This window comes from Schistocerca americana, chromosome 3 (assembly GCF_021461395.2).
Source record: "Schistocerca americana isolate TAMUIC-IGC-003095 chromosome 3, iqSchAmer2.1, whole genome shotgun sequence".
Lineage (NCBI taxonomy): Eukaryota > Metazoa > Arthropoda > Insecta > Orthoptera > Acrididae > Schistocerca > Schistocerca americana.
Genome location: NC_060121.1, coordinates 195,381,481 through 195,397,493, shown reverse-complemented (window position 1 = coordinate 195,397,493; position 16,013 = coordinate 195,381,481).

Sequence of the window (16,013 nt, the reverse complement as noted above, 5' to 3'; positions counted from 1 at the left end):
TCGCGGAACAGGAAAAATTATGATGTTCAGTTTGTGGGGCGCTCAATTGCGGAGTCATCAGCACCCGTGCAAGGTTCCAATTTTTTCACAGTCCAGTCTAGCCACAGTCATGAATGATGATAGTGAAATGATGGGAAAAACAGAAACACCCAGTTCCCGGGCAGAGAAAAATCCTCAACCCAGCTGGGAATCTAACCCGGGAACCTATACTCCAGTGGTAGCAAGGTTAGCCACTTTTTTTAAAAAAATCTCATTTTGGTTCGCTTTTGTTCATTGCATCTGATCGGGGCGGACGTCGTAAGACATCCGGTTTAAGTTCGTTGTTGATCGTTAACTCATTTTTTTTTATTACAGAGGGCAGCTAACCCTCTGACCAAACACGCTGGCTACCGTGCGGGCTCACTAGACCACGAGATGCAGACGGAACAGGAAAGAACTACAGTCGCTTAATGGTGGGTACGCATCAGAACCAGAAGAAATACCCATAATATTCTACTAAGATTATGCGAAAGAACTTGCTCCACTTTAGAAGCAGTTTGTTGTAAATCGCTGGAGCAACGAAACATATGTAGTGACTGGAAAAAGGCGAAGAAAATTCCGCTTTTGGAGATGCACAAAATTACAGCCCTACATCGTTAGAGTCAATCTATTGTAGAATTATGGAACCTGTTTTGTCTGTAAGAAGACAGCATCGTCAAAAGGCAGCATCATTTGCGAAATGACCTGCATTGGCTTGATGAACGGTGCAGGCTCTGGCGGTTGACCTCGAACGTAAATAAAAATAAAACATTGCGCTTATATAGGAAAAGAAATACACTATTGTACTACTACAGCACTGACGATAAATCGATGGAAACCGCGTCAACCGTAAAATATCTTGCAGTAATTAACCAGAGCGACCTTAAGTGGAACGACCACGTGAAGCAAATAGCAGGAAAAGCATATTCTAGATTGAGACTCGTAGGAAGAACTGTAAGGAAATGTAACTTATCCACGAAGGAACAGGAATACCAGGCCCTTGTTCGACCAACTGGTGAGTATTGTTCATCTGGCTGAGATCCTTACCAGGTAGGACTGGTAGAGATTGAGTGAAGATCCGAACTAGAGTGGTGCGTTTCGTCGCAGTCTCATTAGTCAGCGCGAGAGCGTTATAGAGACGTTCAACATACTCCAGTGGCAGACATTAGGACAGCCGTTGTGCATCACGGAGTGGTTTACTATTGAAATAGCGAGACAGCTTTTCCGGGAAGATTTGGACAACATAATACTTCCTCACACACAAACTTAGCTACATGAGCAAGACGAGGAAATTCGAGGAATTAGACCTAATGCAGGGGCTTACTATTAATCATTCATCCCATGTGCCATTTTCAAAAGTAACAGGGAGGGAGCGTTCAGTTACTGGTACCAGAAGTATCCTCCGCCATACACCGTTATTCTATGACGTAGAGGCAGATGTAGAGTAAGCAAGTTAAAAATTAGTCATAAGATCTGCTTATTAAAAATATGTATTTTTTCGAATACCACTGGAATACATAGCAGCTGGCAGTAGACACAACAGCACAGAATTTATGTCCCTCTGATGGAGTACCATATATTGTATCAAGAAAGAACCGCGATGATCCTTGGGAACGATTGTGCCCTGTGACCGTGATGTAAGCCAGGTGAGAGATCAGTTTCGGTCGTAATATCATCCGCCTCTTTTCTTGCAGATCTAAATTTCAGCTAACAGTGCAGTGCAAGGGAAAAAAAATAATATTACGACCTATGCTGACCTTCCTTCTGACCAAGGGACCAAGGAAAAGCCAAAATGAGCAAAGTTATTGGATATGTCTTATACCACAGTTATCTTGTTAGTAAAGAAAGATATACAAAGTAAAAAATATAAGGGGAACGAAATATATATAATTGTTTGATAGATGGAACGAGAGAGAAAGAGAGAGAAAGGGAGAGATAGATAGAGGGTGGGGGGGCGGGGGCCTCGATTGGAGAACTGAGAGACAAACAAGAAAGGAGAATCAATTCTCGGCGCTGATAATTTCCTCTCACCGTTTCCTTAACCTCCTAATATTATCAATTAATGTGAAATGTACGAAGATGCTCCGTCGTTCGAAGTAGTTTCCTACAACTGGGTTGTTAAGTAAGTTCAAATGGTCGAGAAAATAACGACATACTACTTCCAGCAGGACTCAAGTGGCATTCAGTCGTGCCTTCCGCTGTAGGTCAGCTTTACTTATTATACCAATCTATCAAATAATTCTAAGTCAACTGTGTAATAGAGACCGCAAAATATATTGGAAAGATGAAATTATGACAATGTCAGGCAGAGAACAACGAATATTAGGAATATCACAGGAAACTGAACCATCCATAATGATAGTTTAAAAATTATCCCAAAATGTATACGGTCTGGGAAATCTATGTAGAAGGATAACCTCCAGTTTCTAGAGCGAGTGCCCCGTAGTTTCGGCGGAAATGTCCGATTTTTCGATGGCCCAACACTGGCAACAGTCAGTGAATCATGTAGATTAAAGCATATTGGTTTCTTAGTCAGTAGCCATCAGAATTACGTACAAATTGACAGCCACAAACTCTACCACTAAAGTTAACTGCGACAGTGGTTACCCTCTCGACAGGGGCAACTTGTTAATTATTGCTTCAAAATAAGAATAACTTGACATCTTTATCACAAGAGGTTTCGCACTTATAGACTTGTGGGAGTGAGATTACGATTCGGTTCTGGTAATTCATTTTCTTTTTTTTTTATTTTCTTTAAACTGTTCTATGCGAATACCAGGATTCTCAGTTTGAAATCATCACGGACACTTTCTTGCCTACTCATAGTCGTTTGTGTCTCTAGGGAGATCGTTCCCCACTAGACGTTACAACTTAGTTTTATTTTGTTCCTTGACACAAGCCAATACCTCTACCGGACGTTCACTGTATGGCACAAGGTCGCTTTTTCAGGTGAATTATACTTCAAACTGCATTGGACAAATGGAAGTTAGATTGATGGAGGCGTCCAGGTTGGAGGAGAGAACGTTATGGTATATGGAATGCTTCTTTGGCATTTCTTAGGTAGTCTCGTCATTCTGGAAGGCAAAATGGATCAACACTTCTATCCGTGGTGACAATGTACTCCCATACATCCGGAGAGTTTTTGGTTCAAATGGCTCTGAGCACTATGGGACTTAACATCTTAGGTAATCAGTCCCCTAGAACTTAGAACTACTTAAACCCAACTAACCTAAAGACATCACACAAATCCATGCCCGAGGCAGGATTCGAACCTGCGACCCTAGCAGTCCCGCGGCTCCTGACTGCAGCGCCCAGAACCGCACGGCCACCGCGGCAGGCCCGGAGAGTTTTCCCTGGGTACGTTAACACTTACCATGAGGACAACGCAACGTGTCGCACAGCTTGCAGTGTACGTGCGTCGTTCGCGTAGTAGCAAGTCAAGTTTACCGTCCTCCCCTGACCACAAAACTCCCTGGATCGAGGATACGTGGGACCACCTAGATCTGGCATTTTAACCATTGATCCTCAAATCAGAAACGTATAGTTTCTGGCCACGGTCAGTATGGTTCCACATCGTTGTCGGTACCTTCCAGATCCTTACCGACACTCTTACATCACGTCCTGCAGGCATCTGCGAGGTGGTCACGTCAATGGAACTGGACAGTGTATCTGCTGGCTTGTTTGAAAACTCGCTGCGCAGCCAGCTAATGAAATCTGTGCAATGTCAATGGCTCTGTGCATATCGCACAGTACGTTTCCCATGTAATATAACTTTCGTGAGAACCACCTTTATGTTGCATGTTGTTGTCTGTTTAGACACTGTTCAGCCATCCAAATGCCACTTCTTTTACAAGTCGTCTGTGTAGTGACGTAACAAGACTGTTACGCCACTTGAGGTAGCCGAAAGAAAGAAAGGCACGCGTACACACACGCCGACTGGCGTCAATTCTGGAACAGGATAACTATTGAATGGCAGCAAGAAAAGTACGTAGCTGCTTTATACTTAACTTTTATTATGTGATGAATACAGCGTTCTTCTAGAGACATTTATACTATAACTCTCAAAGTAGGTAAGGCTAATGGCGCCTTGCTAGGTCGTAGCCATGGACTTAGCAGAAGGCTATTCTAACTGGCTCTCGGCAAATGAGAGGAAGGCTTCGTCCGTATTGTCTCTAGCAATGTCGTCGTACAACTGGGGCGAGTGCTTGTTCGTATCACGAGACCTGCCTTGTGGTGGCGCTAGGTCTGCGATCACACAGAGGCGACACGCAGGTCCGACATGTACTAAATGGACCGCGGCCGATTTAAGCTACCACCTAGCAAGTGTGGTGTCTGGCGGTGACACCACAGTCTGTTGTTACCAGCGATCAGTCACACGGCGGAAAATGTTTCATGTTTTCTACAGAGGAAGCCACTGGCCTATGTCTAAAGAGAAATATTTTCTAAGACTTCTAAAATGGAAAAGTCAGTGTCAAGGAAGATTCATGATATAAGGCAGCTGAATCTAATCTAATCTAATCTAACCTAATCTAAGAAAATGCATAACGACTTACGTTCTCTCTCTTGACCATGACGTTCACCAACTGTTTCCTTTTCGTTCTTTGACAGTTTTACGCATTTTGACACATTTTTATTGATAATGTGTGTTTTCCAGGTTATTTGATTTATTTAGACGCCAAAATTATTAGTCTTAAAATACTGCACGCTAATGGACAAGATCTGACCAACACCTTCTCTATTTCTTTCCTACCGTCTCCACGAGAGAGTAATTTTATGTGTGTAATCGTGCTACTATGTACTACCAATTCTTGTAAGGCAATACGGTTCAATCTAGTGTGGAAAGCTACACTTTTTTCAGAACATAAATGATAGTTTGCTTTATTGTATATATTCATTACTTTTATGCACCTCTACTATCTACAACGTGAATAATTCTGCTTGTTGTTCAGTGGCAGAGGCATATCAAGCAACAAGAAAATTTTTTTAAAAAGGAACTGGTCAAATGCTTTGTGAAATGTCTTGTCATAGAGTAGGAAATAAAATAGTTTAACTTGCTTTTCAGCGATGCTTAAAATCACGTACAACAGCACAGGCTCTCAAACATAAATAGCGCAAAGGGACCAATGGATGAAGTCCGCCAGATAAATATCCTCTACTACTGTTTACAGTCCTAAGATTTTAAGTTAAACATTCATTTTTAAAATCTCAACTGGCACCTCATTTACTGAACGTGATTTCAAGAATCATTCATATTTGTGAGAAATGTTTCCCTAATGTATTTTATTTGATACTTCTAGACAAATCACATTACAGAACCTTTTAACTTTTTCTGTAACTGTTTCTGTTTTAAAATATTGGTCCGAAAGCACGTAATGTAATATATTTAACAATCGATCAATGTTCTATTACTAATACGAGTAAACAGATCTAGAGAAAACAGAGAAATTTCAATTTATATTGTAATACGACATTTTAAAACCTACAGTTTTAAAAATGGCTGTTACTCAGCCACCGTATACTGGTTTCAGCAAAGTATTATACAGTCAACCGATTGCAAATGACTGTTAGGTACATTGACCTACGTTTCTACACCTACTAAGGGTGTCTTCATCTGAATGAAATTTTGATAAATCGTAAAACTACATTTCTAAAAAGCAATGTAATATTAGGATTTATAAAAAGACACCCTTAATATGAATCGAAACTTAAGCCAGTGTACCTGACAGATATTTGCAATCGGTTGGTTGTATAATCCGACGTTGAGACATTTTAAGAGGCTTCCTTTACACAACTAGAAGCACCTAGTCGTGCAATAATTCAATCTACCCCGAAATCAGAAATTAAATTTTCCTTAATTACCCAGATTACTTGCAAGCATAAATAATTTTTTGAAAAACTATTTCTCACGCCGGTCAGTTTCATACCTCATTTGCCATTTATTGCTCTCCGTTTGGCTATGAAATTACTGGGAAAAAGTATCCCTGTAATATCTAACTATGTTTTTGTTAATTATCGTGATTACTACTAGTAATCAAACTTTATTTTAAAATTAGACATCACATTTATCAATTTGTTACCCCATTTGTCCTTGTCTGAATATTCTTTTGACTATGAAAATTTGATTCAATACACGTAGTTTTATTGCTATAGACACTATTTTCGCTCTGCTAGAACATTTGAGGAAAAATATTCGTGTGCATTAGAATTATTACGAACTACTAGGAGTCTTGTTGCCCATTCGTGATTTGGTCTTGTTCTTTCTTGCCCATAACACTGATGGAAAACACAGGAAATTCCGATTAAGGTGGCGAGAAGACAGCATTGGCGTAGCAACAACAAGAAGATAAATGAAATCTTGACGATAACCAAGATACCTTGCCGGCTACTTGAACCTCTTCGTTGTGGACAGTCTGTATCCAGCCCTCGCGCTTCCATCAACAAAAGGTAATTGCTTTCCGTATGTGAGTCGCCAATGGTTCCTGTCGATGTATCATGTTATAGGGATATGAATTTTATGACAGTGTAACGTTCTTTATCATCTGAAGACATGAAATCTGAAAATGAGTCCGTGATTATTTTTGGCAGTTTATTTTACAGATCCGTCTTCATCACACAAACTTTTACCTTTCACTATTACCGGTTTCGGCTACTGCAATCTTAAGATCATAAAATATTGTTCCACACTGTAGCGCCTAGAACCAGTCGGCCACACCGGCCAGCGAACTGCATCTTGAATCGGGGTGAATCTACAGAAAGATATCGATATATTTATAATAGTAAGCATTCAGTTTACGCTGCTACTATCGATGTCTAGTAATTTTAAACATGACGCAGGTTCTATATCTTATGCTCTTAACTGATCATAGCGGTGTCAGTCTGAAAACTTGTCTCTCATAGAAACATCGCATTCTTCTCGACAAAACGTCGACTAAATCACGAAAAAACGTCTTTCACCAAACATTTATGTAGGACTGTAAAATACCTACGGTAGTTCAAATTTCTCTGTGGGAAAATTAGCTGAATCAGGACGAATTTTTGTAGTCAGTAGAACGAAAAATTCCGCAACAGATGAACAAGTCTGGCAACGTACAACGATGGAGAGCGCAGAAAGCGATTGTTAAAGTAAGGAAGACAGGACAATAAAAATAGTGAAATGATGAGTTGCTTTAAAATGTACTTTCTTGCATTAAAAAACAAATAAAATATCAGGCACTTTAGCGTCGTGTATCAGGACGAACAAAGTGATTGCTGTAAGAGGTGCACATGGCTCATGGGCTAAGGGTTGTCGAAAAAATGTCCTATAGGACTACGGTCACCAGTGGTCTGTTTACATCATCTGTTGCATCTGACAGACCTACGTCCTGCAAAAAGGATATCCTGGTATAGCTACCAATAAAATGTGTCGAGCACTGGTTTTCTCTTGCACAGGCAACGAGTGCCCATTTTCCACGGTCCAGCCACTATTCCCGAGCTTAAGACGACAACGGAAATGTTATCGGCCCTTCCATTGAGAGACATTAATTTATAACATCAAAATAAACCTCGTTTTACTCATTTTACGTGACTAACTGCAACACCATGAAGGCGGCAAGCAACGTAAAAGTGTCATGTATTATCTAGGTTTTACAGGTTTATTAAGTAAAACGTGTTACGCATTGTGTAAGAAGGAGAAACGTTACCAGCAAAGGCCCAATCGTGTAAAATCAAGGCCAGTGGATTTTGGAATAGATCGGTTCATCTGGATTGTACTCAACCCCATGCAGTAGAACATGGATACCATGCGACTGGTACCCAAAAGATAGATATTTCGCTTGGTCTGCAGGGATGCACAGCCAAGTCACATAGCCTGAATCAAGAAAGAGGCTTCTTCACAACAAGCCAAGTAACTAGAATGGCAAAGAGGCAGTAAAACTTCAGGGACTGTAACCATTGTGATCTATGAAGCTATTCCAGAGATCTCTTCAGGTCTCAAGCACCTGTGATGTATGTATGCAGACTGAAGCGAAACGTGATAATTTGTACCAAAGCCGAGACTCGAACCCGAGTTTCGTGATTGCTAGACAGATGAGCTAACCACTGTATCACCTGGGCATAGTGGCTTCCCAGAATTTCTCAGACTACCCTAGCACACACCCCTCATCAATACCAACTATCGTTCACGCCTCAGCCAACTTGTTATTTCACCTGAACTCGAATACAGATACAGAGGCTGTCCAGGTACATCGGAGTATCACCTCAGCCTCTAAGGAAATGGGGAGCGGAAAGTGAAGTATGGAGCGGGCAGAGGCGTCAATTGGAACTCGTATTGAGGAGGGCAGTGTACTAGGTATTCCGTGCAGTTGTGTAAAGGCACTGTGGTATGGTGGCCTAGTTGTTACACAGATTTTTAGTTAATTATTGTAAGCAGATACTGTTAAAAGAAAGGATGGAACTTCCTGGCAGATTAAAAGTGTGTGACGTATTGGGACTAGAGACTGAAACATTTCCCATTTGTGGGTCTTTATTCATGCCTCGACACTCAGTCGATAGACCAATTGTGCTTGAAAGGCATTCAGTTTTAATCAATGAGGAAGTTTCATATGAGCACATGCCCTATTGCTGCTCATTCTCGTAGATAAATATTTCTTAATGTTAGGGAGACGTGGCTACTAAGTAACTATGGATGTTTCTTCCTAAATATAGCAGCACGCAGTGCCTCATTACCCAGACTGGAGTTGACAAATTACTTCCAGGTGTTCTGTCCAGGGCGCTAAAGCTATTTCGAGAAAGGAGCGCCAAAAAGGAGCAAAAGCTCACTACGATTCGAAGATCGTAAAATATTTTACTGCTGTCTTATAGCACTGAAGATGCTGTTTCTTTGTTCCACCTATAGGCCCGCGGCGCCTGTACATCCCGGGCGCGGATAAAAGCCTCGGTGTCTCTAGCAAGACGGCAATAAATACGCAGTTAAGGTGCGCCCGCAGTCGGTTTCGCTGACAGTCGGTTACGAGCAGCCCTCGTGCCCAGCCCAAGTTTTACGGCGTTCTCCCGCGGGGCTGGTCAGTGCGATGGTGGCGCCAGGTGTTCGCTCCGCAAAGCTCTCAGCAAACTCTGCCCCGCGCAGATGTGGCCAAGTGGGTAATAGCCCCAATGCAGGGTGGCTTGGTGGTCAGTGGCGGAGCGTATCGCTTGTGAATCAGTCCTCCCACACCGAGGCGCAGTACTTATCGGGTCTGTGATTCGTGAGGCCCGCCCACATTTATTTACTTATTTATTCGTTTGTTGTCAGCACAGTGTCTTTTAGCACAGTTGGAATCCCTAGGAGCAATATCAATATTGCCTGTCTTTTCTCATAACATTTTGTAACAAATTCAGTACTACTGTAGACGCCCAACTCAGCAACAACACATAGATGGTGTGTTTAAATAAGGTCACCAAACAAAATAATTGTGACTGCATTAGTCGGAAAAGTACCGTGTTTCTCCTCCACTTTAAATCGACTGTTCTCAATGTAATTTTCTCGAGAAGTATTAACAGTGGTACACTGAAATTTTTCTCACCTACACCTACACAATTTGCTAATTATCATACATTTTTAAACTATTATATTCAAATAGAAATTCTTAAAATTATTTTGAAAATAACCGATTTTGCGGGAAAATTTTTAAAATAAGAGATCAATGATTCCTTTATAACGCAGACAGAAGTAAGAAAATGTCACTTACGCACAACGGACTTTTAGAATTTCATTACCGTGGAGTAAATGTTTTCAGAAGAAAGGTACGCAACAAACGGTGAAGCTATTAGATGAAAGCTCAGATCAACGGGAGAAATTACCCTAGGCTTGCGTATCTTAGAAAAGAAGTCGCAGAGCAACAAGTGTACGTGTCTCACTCTGCAAGCTGCCATTTAAACTGACGTTTGCGACGTTTAAACAATGGATGATGGAACATAATTTTACATTCGCACGATGTGTACTTCAAATCGTTAACCTGTAATAAAAAGAAGTTTTCGATTTTATGCTTTTCAAGGTAATTTCTGCTCTTGAAAGAGTGGATTCGTCAACCTATACATCACTTGCTTAGGACTGGTACCACACGATCATGTAACCCCCTCCTCCTCTCCCACTTGGGTCGTGTCACAGCAGTGAAAGTGAAGTGGTATTTGTATTGTACGGAATCAGTGCAGTTAAGACAGATCGCTGCGTGGAAGCAACAGAACGTGGAAACGGGGTGTCGTAATTCCATGTGCCCACGACTGTACTGTACATAAAGCTGCCCGATTTGTTGGTGTATCAACACGGACTGCACAAAGCGTCTACCACGAACATTGTACCGTTGTCAGCCATTTAACCGAGCGAGGTGGCCCAGTGGTTAGCACACTGGATTCGCATTCGGGAGGACGATGGTTCAATCCCGCGTCTGGCCATCCTGATTTAGGATATCCGTGATTTCCCTAAATCGCTCCAGGCAAATTCCGTGATGGTTCCTTTGAAAGGGCACGACCGACTTCCTTCCCCGTCCTTCCCTAATCCGATGAGGCCGATGACCTCGCTGTTTTGTCCCTTCCCCCAAAAGAACACAACCCAAACCTCAGCCATTTAACACTTTGGAAGAAGAGTTACTATAAGAAGTGCCTAATAGACAGGGGCTGCAGACGAATGACATTCTTTGTCACTGACAACCGATTTCAAATTGTGAAGCAACTATTGACAACATAAGGAAATAATTGTCCTGAAGTACGTTATTACTGTCTTAGTCACAATGTTCACACACTACTAATGACGTGTAATTCAGCCCATAATAAAGTACCATGATGGCTGTCAGTGAACTGTTAGACTGAAAGAGATAACAGTGACCTATTTTTTGTTCTTATGATTCAAAACAGGGTAGCACCTGGGTGCTTCCAGCGGCTTACTGAGCGCTTGTATGTTTTCAGTGCCATTAAACGTTGCCTTGCGTGAACAGTTACTTCCAAGTGGTTCGTATTCATAGCGCAATCAACTGAAAGCAGATAGATGTACATAAAGAAAATATATTTAGTCTGCAATATACGAAGTCCTACTTCCAACAGTATTCCAGCATTGTCTTTGGATTCCCAGTATTTGCCACAAGTATAACGTCATTTCATTGCTGCTTCACGCACCAAATACACTAACAGTAAACTTTCATTTTTGTATGTATTACATTTAACACTCTGTCGATGTACTCGACGTGTTAAGGTAATTGAAGATAACACAGTAATACTAGGTGTAGAATGCAACTGCCTCGATAGTGTCGCACGAGAGCAAGTCAAAATGCAAGGTAGCTGTTTCGAAAGAAACCATTTGTTGGGAAACAAAAATGCAAGTAGTACAATTTCCTTACATCATTACCCTCAACTTCTATGCGTTTGGCACATCTCTGGATAAACGAACATTTTCCGTCCAGGAAGAATTTATGTAACATCTTGTACATCCGTTCTTGCACCTCCTCCACAAGCTCGTCAAGCTACGAAAATCAGAGCTCACACAGCTGCAATTTCATTGATCAAATGTGGAAAATCACTTGCAGATGGATCAGTACCGTGCGGTGGGTGCTCCAGCCATTGAAAACAAAGATATTGAACAGATCTGATTGTTAGTTTAGTTCCATGACTTATAGTAAATGGAAATCGCACATATAGAAAGCTTTCCACTCCTCACCGTTTTTGTTTTTGGGTTTCAGATGTGCAGTTCATGAAGAAGCTGTCACTACTCTAGTTAGATGCTTACGAGCGAGGTAAATCATCATACTGATGAATAATTAATATAATGGAACTTTCACATCATAATACATTGTAATCATCAATATTCCTGCAGAAGCTTGGCTCCTGAAAATGTTTAATGCGGTTATGATAATTATTTAGACAGCATGTTCTGATGCTTACCCTATGGTTCGTAGAGATGGATCCACGTTTCACCAACAGTCACAAAGCTGCTGAAGAGGTGTTGCCTTTCCTCCTTATTAAGGTCTTAAATGCAGTTTCCTGGCGTTATTGTTGGTGTTTGTCAGTCCGTTATGTTTGTACACAACGATTACACACTACGCGGCGATATAAATGTTCATGGACGATACCAAATTCTTAAAAGTGACTAATATTAAACTTATGCACGATATAATCAGTTATGGCTTGATGACCAACAAGATCCATTTATAGTTAGCTATCTCCAAGTTTCCGCGCGTTTTCGAAATCAATGGCTGACGTGAACGTTCTTTCTCGCAGACAGATGCACGACCACACTAAAAGTGATTCATCTACTCGCAGTCTTTTCGTTCCTTAAAATTTAGCTACACTCTGCGAGTAATCTCCATGACTTTAGTCTGTTCATATTAAAGAGAAAGAATCACTACTCTTGTAAAGATACGAGGCGTGTTTTTTAAAGTAAGGTCAGTTTGAACATAAGCACAAGACGAAAGGTTGTTTCAAAAAAGTAATTTATTTTCGGACAGTCCATACTTCACTCTATTTTTCGACAGACTTACCAAGTTTGTTGAAACACGTTTCATACCTCTCTCCCAATTTTAAAATACCCTCTTCATAAAAACTTACCGCATGCTCCGATAACCAAGAGTTCACTACCGTTTTATCGTCGTTGTCATCATTGTAACGGTTGCCACTGAGGTGTTGTTTGTGGTGGAGGAACAGGTAATAACCACTCGGCGCAAGATCAGGACTGTAGGGTGGGTGGTCTAAAACTTCCAGCCAAAACTGTCCAATAAATCGCGGGTCTGACCTGCAGTGTGAGGTCTTGCGTTGTCATGGAGAAGAACAATTCCCTTTGTCAGCATGCCGCGTCTTTTGTTTTGAATAGCTCTGCGAAGTTGTCTCAGGGTTTGGCAGTATGCTTCTGCAGTGTTAGTGGTTCCTAGTTGCATGAAGTCGACCAACGGAACACGGTATCTATCCCAAAACACCGAGGCAATGATTTTGCTATGGGATAGAGTCTGTTTGGCCTTCACCTTTACAGGCGAGTGAGTGTTTCCACTCCATGCTCTGTTGCTTCGATTCGGGCGTGATATGCGAAACCCATGTTTCGTCTCCAGATACAGTCTGACTCAAGAATCCGTCACCTTCTTCGTGATAACAAGTCAAGAACTTCGTCGCACACTCAAATCGTTGGTCTTTGTGGTCCTCTGTTAGGAGTTTCAGGACCCAACGGGAGCACAATTTCCTAAACATTAGGTGTTCAGAAACAATTTTGTAAAGCACTGATCTCGGCACGTCAGAAAATTCGTTTGAGATAACTGTTACTGTGAAGCTCCTGTTCTCACGAATACTCTCTTCAACTGAAGCCACCAAATCGTCTGTAATCAAAGAAGGACTACCGGAGCGGTCTTCATCATGGACGTTGTCACAGCCATCTTTGGATTCTCGCACCCACTTACGCACTTTGCTTTCACTCATTACAGTATCACTATACACTTCGCAAATCTGTCGATGAATTTCAGCAGCAAAGAGGTTCGTTGCTGACAAAAACCGTACCACTGACCGAACCTCACACGCGGCGGGCACTGAACAGAACCGTACAGGTTAGCTACAGAGCTGAAACTGAATACAGTTGTTTCCCAGGCATGCCGGTACACAACGTGCTCGTTACGGTATGTGCGCGAACTACTGGTGTCACAAGAAAATGGACCTTACTTAAAGAAACACGCCTAGTATAACTATACATATAAGGCTTCCCCCCTAAGTCGCCACTTCAGGTTGTTGTTCTTGATGTGGTCTTCAGTCCTGAGACTGGTTTCATGCAGCTCTCCATGCTACTCTGTCCTGTGCAAGCTTCTTCATCTCCCAGTACCTACTGCAACCTACATCCCTCTGAATCAGCTTGGTGTATTCATCTCTTGGTCTCTCTCTACGATTTTTACCCTCCACGCTGCCCTCCAATACGAAATTCGTGATCCCTTGATGCCTCAGAACATGTCCTACCAAACCGATCCCTTCTTCTAGTCAAGTTGTGCCACAAACTTCTCTTCTCCCCAATCCTATTCAATACCTCCTCATTAGTTACATGATCTACCCAACTAATTTTCAGCAATCTTCTGTAGCACCACATTTCGAAAGCGTCTATTCTCTTCTTGTCTAAACTATTTATTGTCCATGTTTCACTTCCATACATGGCTACACTCCACACAAATACTTTCTGAAACGTCTTCCTCACACTAAAAATCTAAACTCGATGGTAACAAATTTCTCTTCTTCAGAAACGCTTCCCTTGCCATTGCCAGTACACGTTTTATATCCTCTCTACTTCGACCATCATCAGTTATTTTGCTGTCCAAATAGCAAAACTCATTTACTACGTTAAGTGTCTCATTTCCTAATCTAATTCCCTCAGCTTCACCCGACTTAATTCGACTACATTCCACTATCCTCGGTTTGCTTTTGTTGATGTTCATCTTGTATCCTCCTTTCGAGACTCTATCCATTCCGTTCAGCTGCTCTTCCAAGTCCTTTGCTGTCTCTGACAGAATTACAATGTCACCAGCGAACCTTGTAACGGAACATATTAAAGGCTTTACCTTAATGAAGTATGTGATACCCTCCAAATTCAACCAGTTTAACGAGTATTTATGATTATAGAAGAGTTATTGTGTATGTTAACAATGATTGCACAACATGTCTCCATAAACAGTCAACCCATTAAATTATACTCAATAACTGACCCACACAAAAGATTATATTACTTGATCACTGATACAGCAAATGTCATCATGTAAAAACACTAAGTTTATCTTAAATAAGTAATATGAAGTACGAAAAATAGTGGCCAACTTAGGTATTTTGGATCTCCTTAAATAAAAATCACCCAGTGAAACATATTTGTTCACTAGGAGCGTTTTCACTCAGTATTCACGTAATCAATCCTATTTTAGACGAAAACCAATGTAATTCTTAATAATTCATGTTACTTACTTATTCATGCAAATTAGAGAAGTCAATTGACAAACTTCTAGAAAATGGCCTTTTTGTAACAGAGAATTATTCTGTCAAGTCAACAAATCTGTCTGTCATTTTCATAACATGTTAAATTATGTCACTCGATGCAAATTAATAACTTATCTGCACAAATTATGATAACAGATGTACATGTGACTTATAAACTATATCTCTTTTTAGTAGTTCTTTGACAAGGTTATAAATATGAGCAGCAAGAAGGGTTGGGGAGGCCGTCGGAATGTCGCTTTGGTAAAGTGTGTTTGTGTGTTATTGTTTGAGGTGGATAAACAATGCAAAGAACATGTAAAGGAAGTACTATTTTGTGTTGTGTCATAGTCTTTGGTGGACAGTGGAATTAAGATGGCCACCAGAGTAATAAATATTTGAAGTTTACGTATTTGTTGGTTTCGCTCGTTCTTTATCATCGAAAGCACGTAAAAAACACGGGACGTCATGTTTTTAACCCTAGACAACCAGATTTAGAGCCAGCATCAGCATCGAGACACAGCAGCGATCCAGCAAGTAGCAGCGATTACCACAACACAACGCATTTTAATGGTGCCAACCTAACATTAAGAGCTAACAAGCTCCGTAAATGGGAGTGAAATAGTGCGATATACCAATTAGGAATAACTACGACTAGGCGACCATTACAAAAGTGCGGGCTCGTCTGGGAACTTTAAGTGCATCGATGACAATAGCGCAGCGATAAATTTCGTAAGTGCTTAGCACTTCAAAAAACAAAAAAAGTTTATTTGTGCAGTGTGGCAACAGTGATAATATGTCAAAGTGAAAAACAAAAAAACGTGTGTATGTGCGATTACGAAAAACTATCATCACACCGCTCGGAAGATTAACGTCTGGATTGTCAATGGAATTCATCAATCAAGATAAAACCGGATAGATGTGAAGAAAGCCAACAAGAACACCGATCATGACATCATAGCATAACTACATAAAGCAAGGTATTTTGTTGTTGTCATAAAAAAAAAAAATTGTTAACATGTCTCTACCTGAGAGTGATGAGATCGTAGGAAATGTAAAAATTGATCCAG